Below are 14,710 nucleotides of genomic sequence, written 5' to 3' on the forward strand. Positions count from 1 at the left end.
CTGTGAGTCCAAGGAGTAGTGTGTGATAGGCCACCACAGTTAGCATCCTATGTTCCATCCAATCACATCACACATAAGGCCATTACACACATATGCATGGTTTGAAAACTGAGCCAGAGCTGAACAACTTTTGCAACATTGTATACTTTTGCCCAACTGAATTTTCAGGAACACCTGTAGGAGGCTCACAACTCTCTGTATCCATGACAACCTGGTTGCATTTTGATCATTCCACTGTTCTCCTAGATGTTCCCTATGTATTTATTCAAATACCCACACAAGTACGGTGACATTGCCGTTGCTAATGCAACCCATTCAATGGTGTAACGAGGCGTACACACGCACGTACCATTGGGGTGCACTTTGCTCGCGTATGGCTGAAATGCAATGGGGAAACGAGGCCTACACACGCACGTACCATTGGGGTACGCTTTGCTCGCGTATGGCTGAAATGCAATGGGGAAACGAGGCCTTACACACGCATGTACCATTGGGGTACGCTTTTCTCGCGTATGGCTGAAATGCAATGGGGAAACGAGGCCTACACACGCACGTACCATTGGGGTATGCTTTGCTCGCGTATGGCTGAAATGCAATGGGGAAACGAGGCCTACACACGCACGTACCATTGGGGTACGCTTTGCTCACGTATGGCTGAAATGCAATGGGAAAACTAGGCCTACACACGCACGTACCATTGGGGTACGCTTTGCTCGCGTATGGCTGAAATGCAATGGGGAAACGAGGTCTACACACGCACGTACCATTGGGGTACGCTTTGCTCGCCTATGGCTGAAATGCAATGGGGAAACGAGGCCTACACACGCACGTACCATTGGGGTACGCTTTGCTCACGTATGGCTGAAATGCAATGGGTAAACGAGGCCTACACACGCACGTACCATTGGGGTAGAGTGCGTCAGACATGCTCAAGTGAACGATTGTGTAGGCTGCCTTCCTGACCTCCTTCATGTCACCATTGGGAGAGTGACTCCAGGAAATCACATTGCAGGGATGTAGTCTACACTCATGTCGTCGATGTGGATGCATACATCAGCATGGCATCCTCACATCAGCATGCCCCAGGTGTGGCAGACATTGAAGAAGCACAGGGACTGTGACCTTGTGCCTCAGTTGATGTGTGAAGAGCTGGCGAGACATGTCATTAATCATTTTGCACATGTGCATCACATGCATTCAACACTTCGCAACGGAGTAACGTCTGCAACATACTGTGATGCACATCAACACTGGAATGGCACACCATTCAGTACAGGGAACTGGCACATGATGACAGCAACATGCCCACTGTCACAGAGGTGTGATAGACGCACAGCATGACACTGTGTGACCACGTCATGTGTGTGCCATGTGCGACATTGTGCATGCAGTTTGCATATGAAATGAACAGGTCAGTATCATATTACTCACCTTAGCATATCCCCACGTGTCATCCTGGATATGGCAATTTCCGCTCAGCAGTACACTTGTGTGTCGGTAGGCATGTCCTGCGGCTCCGCGTGTGTCGTTGCCGTTGTGTGTGCCGTGATGACGTTGTCTGAGTACTCATACGTCACCTCTGCGTCCTCACGTCAGGTCCTCTTTTTTCACAACACCAGCGCTGGTCCCGTACAGGTGTAACCTTACTCATTTTTGCCCCACAATCATAGTACAATCACTTTTGGTCATTTCACTTGGATTGTCTGACTCAGGACGGTGCCAATAGGGATGTCCGTTTCAAAGCCTGTGAGGATTGCGACTGACTCATGTTGGTGACTGACCCTCACCGTCGGTGTCTCCTCTGTTTTCACGTGAAGCACGACAACAAGAGCTGCTCTGACTGCCGGGACCAGACATATGAATCCAGGTGTAAGTGGTCCCACAAGCCGCTCAGACTCCTGCAGTTGGCCCTGCACCACAATAGCTCATGGTCTGGACGTAGGACGAGTGCCAGGGCGTGGGTGTTGAGACATCAGAGACCCTGGATTTGACATCAGTCCTCCAGGGCTAAGTCGCCAGGTAACCCAAATAAGTCAAAGAGACGTCATTGCACTCAAAAACACCACAATGCATGTGCAATGCTGCATTGGATTCGGGTGACACCGCCCACGCGGCTCAGTCAGATTTGCAGCCGTCGTAGCCTGCACCACGACCTCCGGTCCCTGTCCTGCATGCGACGCAGGAGGACTAAGTGCGCTTCCTCTATGTCCATGATGTCCCTCACCCCACCAACGGCCTACTTGGCGGCTTCTGGCCCAGCGGACCCGTCTGGGGGCACTAGCGGGTCTGGTGATTTGCCCCTGACGCCATCACTCGCTTAGGCTCTGACGCAGGCGGCGCATACGTCCCGGACCCGCTGGGACAGACAGGATCTGAATGGTGATCCTGGTCCTCGCTGGTTCACCTCGCAACCTCACTGGCAACTGTCCCCCAGGTGTCAGACTTAGCGCCGTTCTCGGGTGGTGCTGTCCCCGATACCACACACTGTACGGCTCTGGCGTGGGAACTGCGCGGCAGAACACCGCTATAAATGCTGCATGACAACCCTGATTATCAGGGAATGTGAGTTAATGAGTATTGGGAGGGTCATGAAGACACACTGACACGTGAGTGTCAGTCCCAAGACGACAGGACAGGTGGACTGGGGGATGCGAGTGGTCTGGACACCTAGCCAGACACTGGTGATGTCTCTACTCCAACCGTGTGATTTTGGATGAGCGGGCAACGTACAGTGTTGTGTTTACGTGGGCGGCCGGAGCCTTGCCCCTTCATCTCCCCCTTGTTGCCGTGAGGACCAACCTCCTCACTGAGGTCTTTAAACTGCAGTCACGCTCCGCTGAGCCTCTGCAGCCGTTTAATGAGGTATTTACTGAATCCATATTGGCCAGCATGTACAGGCACGCAGCAGGTTTTGCTGTAGATAGGCACGTTGCCAGACGCCCACACCCCTCCACGGACTAACCATGTTTCCTGTCCTCCCACCCCACCCCTGAGAGCATGGCCATGCAGGCCTCCAAATCACAGACAACATTCCCGTTTGCTCTGCTGGACAGGGTATCCAAGAGGTATGAGCAGTACGGAAATATGACATCATCCTCCCAGAGTCTGGGACTGAGCTCTTCCAACATCACATGCCTCTTTGTCCGCTCCACACACTCTCTGTGGGACACTGTTGTGGAACTGCTGCCAGAGTGTGCGTTGTAGGTACGGGCAATACTTGGCCAAGCACTTGTAGAATGGCAATCAGTGACACGGTATTTGATCCGGTGTGGGCTGGATAGCACCGCCTCACTGTGCAGATCGATGGCATCCACGGAGCCAAATTTGTCAAAAGCCTGGTATGTATTCCAATTTAGGAATATGCTATAAACTACTGTACCTTAACGATGTTTAGATACAAAAGGTAAGTAAATAGTTCATACTGTTCAGTATATCTGCTGTAGGAGCATCTATGTTGGTTCCTCGCCGTGATGACAGGGTTGTAATGTACGCACACCATGCCACTTGTACAAATGAACCACTCATATGTGTGATGGCATCACAGACCATTTGTCACAAATCAACATTTATGCTGTATGATGATGTCCATGTAATAGTTTGGGAAATTTTACAACGAAATATGAATGTCAGATCTGTGCAAATGATGGCCCATGTGATGTGTGTGTGTGTATTGCTGTCAGCTGTCTTGATGTGCAGACAACCTCCTAATGCCATTCTCATGACGTGTGTCACTGACATGATACATAGTCATGCTCAGTCAGACCTTTCCATTAGAACCTTTGTTTGCATGTCATATCCATACCACAGACCACAGGTCTTTTACTTTTCACGGAGTGGCTGGCAGCTGGCACATGTTCCCTCAGTGTGTCTCCCAGGCCACACTCAAAATTGTCTACATTAGTTAAAGCAGTGTTGCTTGTGCCATGTACATTGTTATTGTCTTAGTCAGACAGTTCAACAAATATACTATAAAATTTGATTTGCAGGGCACCCCCTCTGGAAAGGCCGTTGCCAGACTTGGAAGCCATGAGGGAGCGTAACTGCATTCGGCGTTACCGCTTCAGCAGACAATTGATCAAGGACCTGACGGACAGGCTGGAGGTGCACCTGCAACCACGACACAGGTATCCAACTGCACTGACACAGAAGGTAAAGGTGATGGCAGCCCTACATTTCTTTGCCACAGGTACGTTCCAATTTACCATAGCTGATGTGGGAGGGATGTCTCAAACAATGTTCAGCCGTGTATTGACCGATGTATTGTCAGCTATGTTGTTCCACCTTGATGAGTTCATTACATTCCCTACTCCAGAAGAGTTGACGGATGTCAAGGGGGAATTCTATGCCCTGGGACGCATGCCACATGTAATTGGTGCAATTGATGGTACACATGTTACTCTGGTGCCACCACAGGCTCAGGAGCAAGCGTATCGCAACAGGAAACACTACCACTCGATAAATGCCATGGTGGTGTGTCTTGCCAACATGATTATCTCACATGTTTCTGCACGTTTTCCAGGATCGTGCCACGATGCTTTCATCATGAGGCGTAGCAGGGTACCACAGATGATGCTGCAGCTGCACAACCACCGGGCATGTCTTGTTGGTGAGTAAACTCTGTCAGCTATGTATGTCAGTATGTCACAACTTCAGGAACTGCATCATATTACACACTAATTTCCATGATGTCAATTTGCAGGAGACGCAGGATATCCAAACATGCCGTGGCTAATGACTCCCCTACGCAACCCCAGGACAGCTGCAGACCAGCGGTACAACAATGCACATGGGAAGACCAGGCGGGTGATCGAGCGAACATTTGGACTCCTGAAGAGCCGGTTCAGGTGCCTGGACAAGACAGACGGAGCCCTCCAATACAGCCCACGCAAGGTGTGTGACATCTTCACCGTGTGCTGCATGTTACGCAACATGGCAGTGGAGAAGGCCGTGCCACTCTACCTTGATCCTGATGAGCTAGAACATCCGCCCGTTGAGGATGAAGGCCTTGCCCAGGATGCCAGTGACGAGGAGGTTGAAGATGATATCCGGAGTCACCTCATCCGCAACTTTTTTTCATAATGGTGAGTCATACGTGCTTTTTGGTTAAAAATGTACTATAGTGTTGCATGGTTAGCATGCTGTGTATGCAACTGACTATGCAATGTCACTTGGATGTTTGTTGTGCTGTTTCACATAAGTGCAGATGTAATGACACACACGTATGTGCTATGTGTGTACTTGTAATGTACAGGTGTACTAGTACATCAGGCTATTCAACAGGACAATGTCAGAATGACATCATACGGAACTTGACCCCTTGTGTGCCTCTCATCCCCAGCTCGCCCTGCCTGTTGTCCGTTGGTGTCATCGTGGTCAGCCTGCTATTGCTTATTATGATTGCAACGTCAGCCGAATCAACGGAACCTGCATGGACATGTTGAAAAGTCAATTTGGGTAAGGACTCATATGAGGCTGTTTAGCGATGGTATGGTTTCAAATGTGTGGTACATGTTCATGCGCATGTTGTTAGACCATGCATACATGCAACAACATCATGTTTCTCATTACATACATGTAGGCCCACTGCCATGACAGGATAGTCACCCCATCTGACAGTCATCTGTTGTAGTTGTAGACTCTGGTGAATGCATCAATGTGTGTAGACATTGACACTGCAACATTGCATATACCATGGTTTGACATTGTGTTAGAGGTCACAACCACGGACTCTGTGTTGGATTGCAGCCTCACTGTGTGCATTAGAATGTGTCTGGTTCCTCACATCCACCTTGTGGCACAGTCCAGTTAGTTTACCACAAAACCATGTCGTGTAGGTGTTGCCCAGTGTATGTTCCACATGTTAGGACAACTGTCCTGTGAGTCTGTTCGCATGGATGCATTGCCCCTTGTTGCAGTATGTCATGTCACTGTCATGTCGTTACCTCAGTGCAGGTTGAGAATACAGCTACGCCAGGCTTCACAGTGAGTAGCAGTTCTGTCTAAAATCACATGATGCCATGTAAGTTTTGCTTTAGACATGACAATGTTGTGATGATGCATATGTGAAATATTTTGTTGCACCAGTGCAGTGCGGTCATTCACATGATTCTCTTGTCCCGTGCAGCATTTCTATGCAACAGTAGGGTATCATTATGTTGGTTTGATCAACATCACTTGCTATTGAGTTATTTTCAAACTGCTTGTCATGTTTAGCATAGTGATGCAAAGTTGATAGAGCAAAAGACTGCCTACAGAGTGCCTTCATTGCATGTAGGTCATTAGCTTCCTCATCATATGTGATTCTTACAGCTGTTGTGGGTGATGTCAAGTTTGCCTACATGGCCCTTACGGGTACACATTATCAAATACAGCTATTTCAATTTGTGTAAGTAGCATTGCCATATGTTTTAATCCTTTTTTTTGTCCACATCATCAGAGACAGTGAATTAGTTTTTGTACACATAGAACGCATTGCATGGTAGATGACTTTTGAGCGTTGCACAAGACTCAAATAGATGACAGACTGTCCTAGGTTGTATGTGTCCGTGTCACAGCATTGGATCTCATGTGGTTGCATAATCAGTGATCTCTAATTGGCTGCAGCCGTTACACTTCACAAGTGTGACTGGTACAGTGTATCTCATGAGGTATTTTTAGTGTCAGTGACATGAGAAACTACTCCTAATGGGTCTTCGCCTCTGTTTCAGGTCTCCCTCCCTGCAGTTCCCATCCTCTCCTTCCCTCGCCTGATCACCCTTTTGTGTCTGTCATTTGTACTCAGACCAAGGGGCTATTTGGAGGTGGAACCCTTTGAGCATCACACCACTCTGATGAAGAAAGGTACGGACATTCCCTGGCAGTGTTTTAGCGAATAGTTATGCTGCATTACAGGTGACATCATTTGTATAGATTTTTTTTGGTCTTCTTGCCTATGCCAATGACCATGTATGTTGGATGATGCACTATGGCCTCACAAGGTAAATCATCATGTTGTGCATGACGTGTGATTTCAAATGATTATTGTGCCTCCTTGATGTCAACGCACATGTCCTTCTATTGTGCATGTATACTATATGGAATGAAGTAAGCTTATGCTTGTTATGTCTTTACGTGTACAGTGACTACATGCATGGTGTTGATTATGGCTAAAATACTATACTGTGTGTGAGGTGGATGGCTGTGTAGCTGCTGGTTAGCTCGGAACACACTAGCTGTAGTCTACACCTGCTGACGCCGTGTGTCCTGTGCCCCACTTGTCCCTAAGGGGCCTGATCCCGTGACCGTGATGTTTGTTGATTACTGTGCCATATTATTTGGTGTGACCCTCAGTGAAGCAGAGACTCCTGCATTCACATGCACATGTCACTTTGTGGCTTGCCAATGCCCTTGTGTTATCTGCTTGTTTTGCAAGTTGTCACACCCCTCCTGCCATAAAGTCTTCAGTCATTCCTGGTGCTGCATACACAGCCACAATGCAGCGCACAATATCCAGGACCACACACGCCTACTGGATACCCCTCCTTCCATCCATTTGTAGAGCATGATTCAGCCTCCCTACACACAGAGAACACCAGACAATCATCCTCCTGGTATCACGATGCCTCAAACTCACCCATTACAGATTTTATGCCTGTGTGTACAAAACATACTGGCAAGACTTTGCAGAGCCACATGACATTGTGTCTACGTACCACCAGGTCATGTGCCTTGTACAGCACAAACACCTTCCATGGGCACAATATTGTACAGTGTTACCTTGTCAACACCACAGCATGTAAAATTGACTTCCTTACAGTCACATGGCAGTGCACGACCTGGTCACACCACTTCAACATGACCGTCACAGTCAGTCAAGTAGCCACAGGGGACACACACCATGTCCACGTCTCTTGGGTGTGGGGTGATTTGGCCGTTCTGGTGTAGATAATTGTCAGACGTGTGTAGTTGTTCTGGATGCGTAGCACCCATCACAGGAGTATAGTACTTGTGTCGTGTATTTCTATAGGTTCTGAATCGATCCCCCTATTCCTGACCCTATTCTGGTTAAACTAACTAGCTAGTTAACTAACAGTCAGCCCATGAGGCAAGAACAGCCCCCATGATGCAGATACCGTTATCTGACGCAGTCACACTACGGCACAGGAACGTGTTATCTGATTAGGTCATAACGCTTGAGATCTAATTAGACAAGCGACATTCCTCCAGCCCCTGATAAGGCATACGACGTTCTCATAACAAATCAAACCTATGACAACCTGGATAATCCGTGCGGCCATTGTTTTGATTTCACAGAGAACTTTTGCAAAAGAATGTGCTAACGAGCAAGTCGTATGACATCTTTATTGACGTACCTATGTCCATCCTTACGTCAATCTCGGCACCTTTAAGGTATAAATATTGCCGACCTTGCCCTATGCAAACACACGCGTGGTGACAAGACGGAGCAGCCATACTTGCCGAAGCCGAGAGCAGAAGCAGACCCCGCTGGCAGCAGCCCCGCCTTCCTGACGCGCTGAGAGACGCGCTGCTATCTCAAGCCGAGAGACCCAGCACCGGCGCTTCCGGGTAGCCCTCCCAGGCAGCCTGGAATATCGAGAGCAGAGAAAGAGATACCATTCCTCATCCATCCTAAATTCCAGGTACAGAACTGAATAACCCCTCACAGAGAATTCTTTAGTTATTCACTTGGCAAAAACAAACTTAACTTAAACTGTAACTTTCTATTCCCGCCCACGCATTAGACTTAGGTCAGGTACACGGGGTAGGCGTATTTAGAAACACCAGTTGAGTACGTTTAGTCAAATGTATATGTGTATGTAAATATATTTTAATCATTTAAAACATCGTATGGCTCAGAAACCATATCAATGTTTTTACAGTATTATTTTATACTATTGCTTTTAATGTATGCACTTTACTTAACTATAAGTATTGCAATAATATCGATCCATTTCTCATGTATGAGAAAAGAGACTGATCAATAAATAACACCTTTTATTGAACACGCCCGTCTCTTCCTTTTCTCTACATTCTGATGAGACTAAGAATGCACGTACTGACTGAGTAAAATAATTGCCTTGTGCTCACACGACTCTTGAGATTGACTCTTGATTAGGGGAGAGCAAAGTTGTCATGTTCTATGGTTGTCAGAAACTAAATCCCTTCTTGTCTAATCAGGGGAGGTAATTCTTTCCTGAACATTCGAGAAAGTTTCTAGCGAACTCTGAGCTTAGCTGGCAAACCCAAAAATTAAGTCTAGTATCGACAGTAGTAGACCTAGTTAACGTCTGGCCTAGGCCTTTACTGCTGTAGGTACTATTCCAATGCGCAGAGCCTATTGGGAAAATAGGAGCTACACTACATGGCGCCCAACGCGTTTGGAAAGGGCGATAAAACTAACGTAAGACATTTAGAGTAACTCAGTCGTGCTTTCTCACTCAGACCCCTTTTCCCAAATACTCCAAAGACGTCTGGAGTGGGTGAAAGGTTATATCCTCCAAAACCTCGCAGGAGGGAACTCCTATGTATGGTTCTTGGTCTAGTCAACGTTGAAGGATAAACAGTGTTCCAAAATATTGTGCATCTAATCTCTGTTTCCATAAAGAAACCTGATCTGCAAATTAACATAATACCATCCTGTCCGTAAAATGGGAGACAGTGATGAAGAAAGAGAAGCAGTTAGATTAGCAACTGAACTCGCAGATGCTGATGCTACCATGCAAGCAGAAGACCCGAATATAACACTCATTCCGGTCATTAAAAGGAGATCTATAACCTTAAAACTTATAGAAAATGGACTGACACCTAGAGGTGGCACAGTCATATTCGTAATTGAGGCACACGAATATCGGCAAACAGAGGTATACTATACATGGATACATTTTCCAGCAGCAAATGCTGTAACAAAGTACTTCCACTATTACAAAGTAGAGGAACCTCCTAATGAGTATACTCCTTTCGAGGAGGTGGAAGTACCACTCAAATTCCAAGAGCATTTGCTCTTATTTGATGGCGCCCTAATACATAACAATCACATTACAAGGCTCGGTCCTTTAGGAAGACCAGGAGCAACGTGGCCGGTCCTAGCCGGATACACACCACATCCAGACATCGATAGAATGCCTGCAGCAGAGCTGTTAATACAGCTAAAACAACTACTAAAAATTCATAGACAATTAGTTCAGTATGTAATGCGGACTTCTACAATTCAGCCAGCGATTAAACTTCCACAGCTGACCCCTCACCAGGGGAACACAAATAAAATTACACCACAGAACATCCAATCCTGCCTAGGTAAAGTTCCAGCTAAACGGGAACAAATACCATTCTGGTTGGCACAGAAAATCACCCAAATAGAGGCGGTGTTTCCTGACACCACCCCATTAGAAAAACACAGGATTCTGACTATATGTCTCCCAATGGGAATCGCACCACACATTGAGGACTGTGACACTTGGGGTACAGTCTTTGCTTCCATCTATACAAAAACGCACGGTGTCCCATCCATTTCGGTGATACCAGATGTGCTAAAACAAATTCAAGATGAATACGGTCCAGAACCTGCTTTAACTCTTGGTATGAAATTACTAAAAGACTTCAAGCAGGTCTCGGCTATATTACTAGCCAACATAAAAGGTGAAGCAGCAAACGTGGCGATCCGCCAGAGGTTAAAAGAGACAGATATAGCAGACCAACCAGCTGAAATTGCCAGAATCATAGAAAAATCCTATGAAGAACTAGGCAGAGATAGTCTAGGTGGAATACCAGTAAAACCGCAACTGACTACAAGTCCAGAAAAAATATTTTTTAATAATAATAATTCACCAAAAAAGAACTGGGATGGAAACAAACAATCCAATCCCAAAGAAAAGAAATTCCAGTCCAGAGGAAGGTCTCCGAGGCGAAGAGAGAAATCTCCAAACCTAAGACAGAGGTCACCGCAGAGTGACCCCTCTGGGAATAGATATAACCTTAGAAATAGGGATAATATTAAAAAACCTGATAGATATCAAGACATTGATACACGTCCCTCTCAATCTTTTCAGAATTCCTCGCAGAAATCGGAAAGAAGAGGACGATCAGAAGAGCAGGCCAAGTCCAAAGACAAGGAACCTGCTCAACTGCAAAAGAAATTACAATTTCCAAAAAAGAAGGTAGCCAGTATCAAGGTAGTTAACAATGCCGAGAATACTGAGGACACAACTGAAAAACGGAGAGTGGGCTCAGACAATGCTAGACAGCGCAGCAGAGGTGAGCATAGCTCGCAAAGTCCTTATGAATCATCTGGAGACAGTGGACACGAATGAATATCTTCAAGTGGAAACTGCAGATACCAGAGTTAGCAAGCCCCACAAGATATACGAGATAACATTACGTATAGAGGGAGATAAGACTAGGAAAATAAGGGGACTATTTTGGGATAACCTACCCAAGGGCTATGACATCCTTCTAGTTGAAAAAGACTGGCCACCAGAGTTTGTCAGGGAGTGCCCTCATGGCGAAGAAATAATTATGCCTGCCTTCTCGAATCATATCCCGATTCATAAAAAATACACACTTGCTAGAAAGTGGGCAGTGGCCTTAGCACCTGCTTTATATAAAAATCATGTAGGATGGGATGAGGATTCTCCTCCTCACAAAATCCAGTTAAAATCACAACCTACTGCACAAAGGCAGTACCCAATTAAGCAAGAAGCTAAAAAACAAGTAAATGAAATACTAGATCAGCTAGAATACCAGGGGGTGATTGAAACTTGCACCTCACAAATGAACAATCCTTTGTTTCCGGTCGCCAAACCAGACAATTCATACCGTCTAGTTTTGGATTACCGACACCTTAACACATGTTGCAAAACTTTTGCAGTGCAAAACTCACACAGTGCTGCACTAATGAATAACATAGTGCGCAAAAAATACAAAACAACCTTGGACATCTCCAATGGATTCTTTTGTCAAAACATAGCACCAGAAAGCAGATATTTAACTGCATTCTCAGTAAATGGCACTCAAAAACAATTCTGTCGGTTAGCCCAGGGGTACAAGAACAGCCCGGGGGTATTCTCAGCGAGAGTAACAGAATTACTACAACTATATGATGATGAAGCATTATCTTATGTCGATGACATTTACTTAACAGATGATGACTTGGAGACTCACTTGAAAAGAGTGAACACCATAATACTTGGTTTCGCTGCAGAGGGTTACAAATTCAACTTTAAAAAGTCCAGAATTGCCCATCTGACGGTCCTATTCTTAGGATATGAACTATCAAGTGAAGGCAAAAGCCTGGCAGACAATTTCCTAGAGAAATGTGCCGTAATCCAAGCTCCTAAAACACTAAAAAACCTACAGTCAATTCTAGGCTTCCTAAATTTCGGAAGAACATACATTGCAAATTACGCAGAAAGGGTCAAACCCCTTTATGATCTAATTAAACCAGACTTTAAAAGATCCAGTTGGACTCAAGCACACACAGAAATTTTGAGATCCTTACAAACAGACATGCTAATTAAAACAAAATTAGAAACACGTGATAATACACGCAACCTTGTGATCCGAGTCATCCCAGGGAGATGCGGATTCACATACCTAACCTCTAATGAGGGAGATAAGGTACCAATTGCATTCAAATCACACATGTACACAGAAGCTGAACAGAAATTCAGTAGTACAGAAAAACTCATTCATGCTGTTGAAACCGCAATAGCTAGAGAAAAAGACATAGCTGACGGTAGACATATCACAGTCAGAACAGCAGAATCAGCCTTTGAGGCACTAACAACACCGTGTAATTTACCAACAACAACATTGAATCCGGAATGGATACAATGGGTGAATTCAATCACAACGGACAAAGTAGACTACTACTTTGATCCAGAACTAGAAGAATTAAAAAATCTAAAATATGAAAAGACCTATCCTCTGCCAATCGACATTCTGCCTCTACGACATTACGCCTGTGTAATCTACACAGACGGACATGCTCAACCGTCCGTTTGGGGAGAACAAGCATACAACCCCACATGTGGGATTACAAAAGAAGTGTGGCGCGGAGGTATATTAAAACCTCTATTAACAAAATCACACTCAGTAGAAACTAATTCAGAAAAACAAACTGAAATAATCGCGCGCTGAGAGACGCGCTGCTATCTCAAGCCGAGAGACCCAGCACCGGCGCTTCCGGGTAGCCCTCGCAGGCAGCCTGGAATATCGAGAGCAGAGAAAGAGATACCATTCCTCATCCATCCTAAATTCCAGGTACAGAACTGAATAACCCCTCACAGAGAATTCTTTAGTTATTCACTTGGCAAAAACAAACTTAACTTAAACTGTAACTTTCTATTCCCGCCCACGCATTAGACTTAGCTCAGGTACACGGGGTAGGCGTATTTAGAAACACCAGTTGAGTACGTTTAGTCAAATGTATATGTGTATGTAAATATATTTTAATCATTTAAAACATCGTATGGCTCAGAAACCATATCAATGTTTTTACAGTATTATTTTATACTATTGCTTTTAATGTATGCACTTTACTTAACTATAAGTATTGCAATAATATCGATCCATTTCTCATGTATGAGAAAAGAGACTGATCAATAAATAACACCTTTTATTGAACACGCCCGTCTCTTCCTTTTCTCTACATTCTGATGAGACTAAGAATGCACGTACTGACTGAGTAAAATAATTGCCTTGTGCTCACACGACTCTTGAGATTGACTCTTGATTAGGGGAGAGCAAAGTTGTCATGTTCTATGGTTGTCAGAAACTAAATCCCTTCTTGTCTAATCAGGGGAGGTAATTCTTTCCTGAACATTCGAGAAAGTTTCTAGCGAACTCTGAGCTTAGCTGGCAAACCCAAAAATTAAGTCTAGTATCGACAGTAGTAGACCTAGTTAACGTCTGGCCTAGGCCTTTACTGCTGTAGGTACTATTCCAATGCGCAGAGCCTATTGGGAAAATAGGAGCTACACTACACTTGTAGCTCCATAGGGGGAGGTCAGCTCATCAGGTGAGCTTGGGTAGAGTGCTGCAGCCCATTTCCCACAGTCTGTCCTGCCACCCTTGTCCTGTGCGCCATTCATCACATCAACAGTACAGCATAATGCTCATGATAGTTCACATACCTGATGACACAGATGTAGGTACTCCCTATGTGGACAACAAGTTTTGTCACACTGATCTATACACCTCAAAGTGACTCTTCTGGGCCTGGCTGTTATAGCAGTTTTGAGATCCAAATACCCCTTCAGCATTTACTATCCCACACAGGTGTGTCTTTCCATCCCTGTATCTAGTTGTTAGGAATTTGTGACCAATGTGTGTCCTCACCCGGACTCTGATCCAAGTGTGTGGATGTCTGCAGTTTGTTGGATAGTCTTGCATTTCATACATTTGCACACACATATCATTATATACTGTGGATACAAGATAACTCACCAAATGCGTTTGATGTTTAGGATATTTATTGTGTGATCTTGTGCTTGAAACGTGAATAGGTGCTGTACAGAAAGGGGTGGAATCCAAAGTCCACTGCTGGAGATGAGAGTCCAGGCCACAGTGGTTGGCATCATTGGGCAGACTGTGACCAGCAAGTCCATGTGGGAGAGTCTCATAGGTGATGCTGTTGCACCCAAGGGCAATATGCCAGGTCCGGGAGTTGTGCATGGCCCACTGCCACTCAACGTCTTAGCCGTGGACGACCCAC

The 14,710-nt window shown here is 45.5% G+C and overlaps 1 protein-coding gene across 3 annotated transcripts in view; it reads right to left on the minus strand.

Annotated features, from left to right (window-relative positions):
* The window catches only part of LOC144767942 (cell adhesion molecule CEACAM16-like), a 240,727-nt gene that overhangs the window by 115,186 nt on the left and 110,831 nt on the right, over positions 1–14,710 (minus strand). The window lies entirely within an intron of this gene.

This window comes from Lissotriton helveticus, chromosome 7 (genome assembly GCF_964261635.1).
Source record: "Lissotriton helveticus chromosome 7, aLisHel1.1, whole genome shotgun sequence".
In the NCBI taxonomy this organism is placed as follows: Eukaryota; Metazoa; Chordata; class Amphibia; order Caudata; family Salamandridae; genus Lissotriton; species Lissotriton helveticus.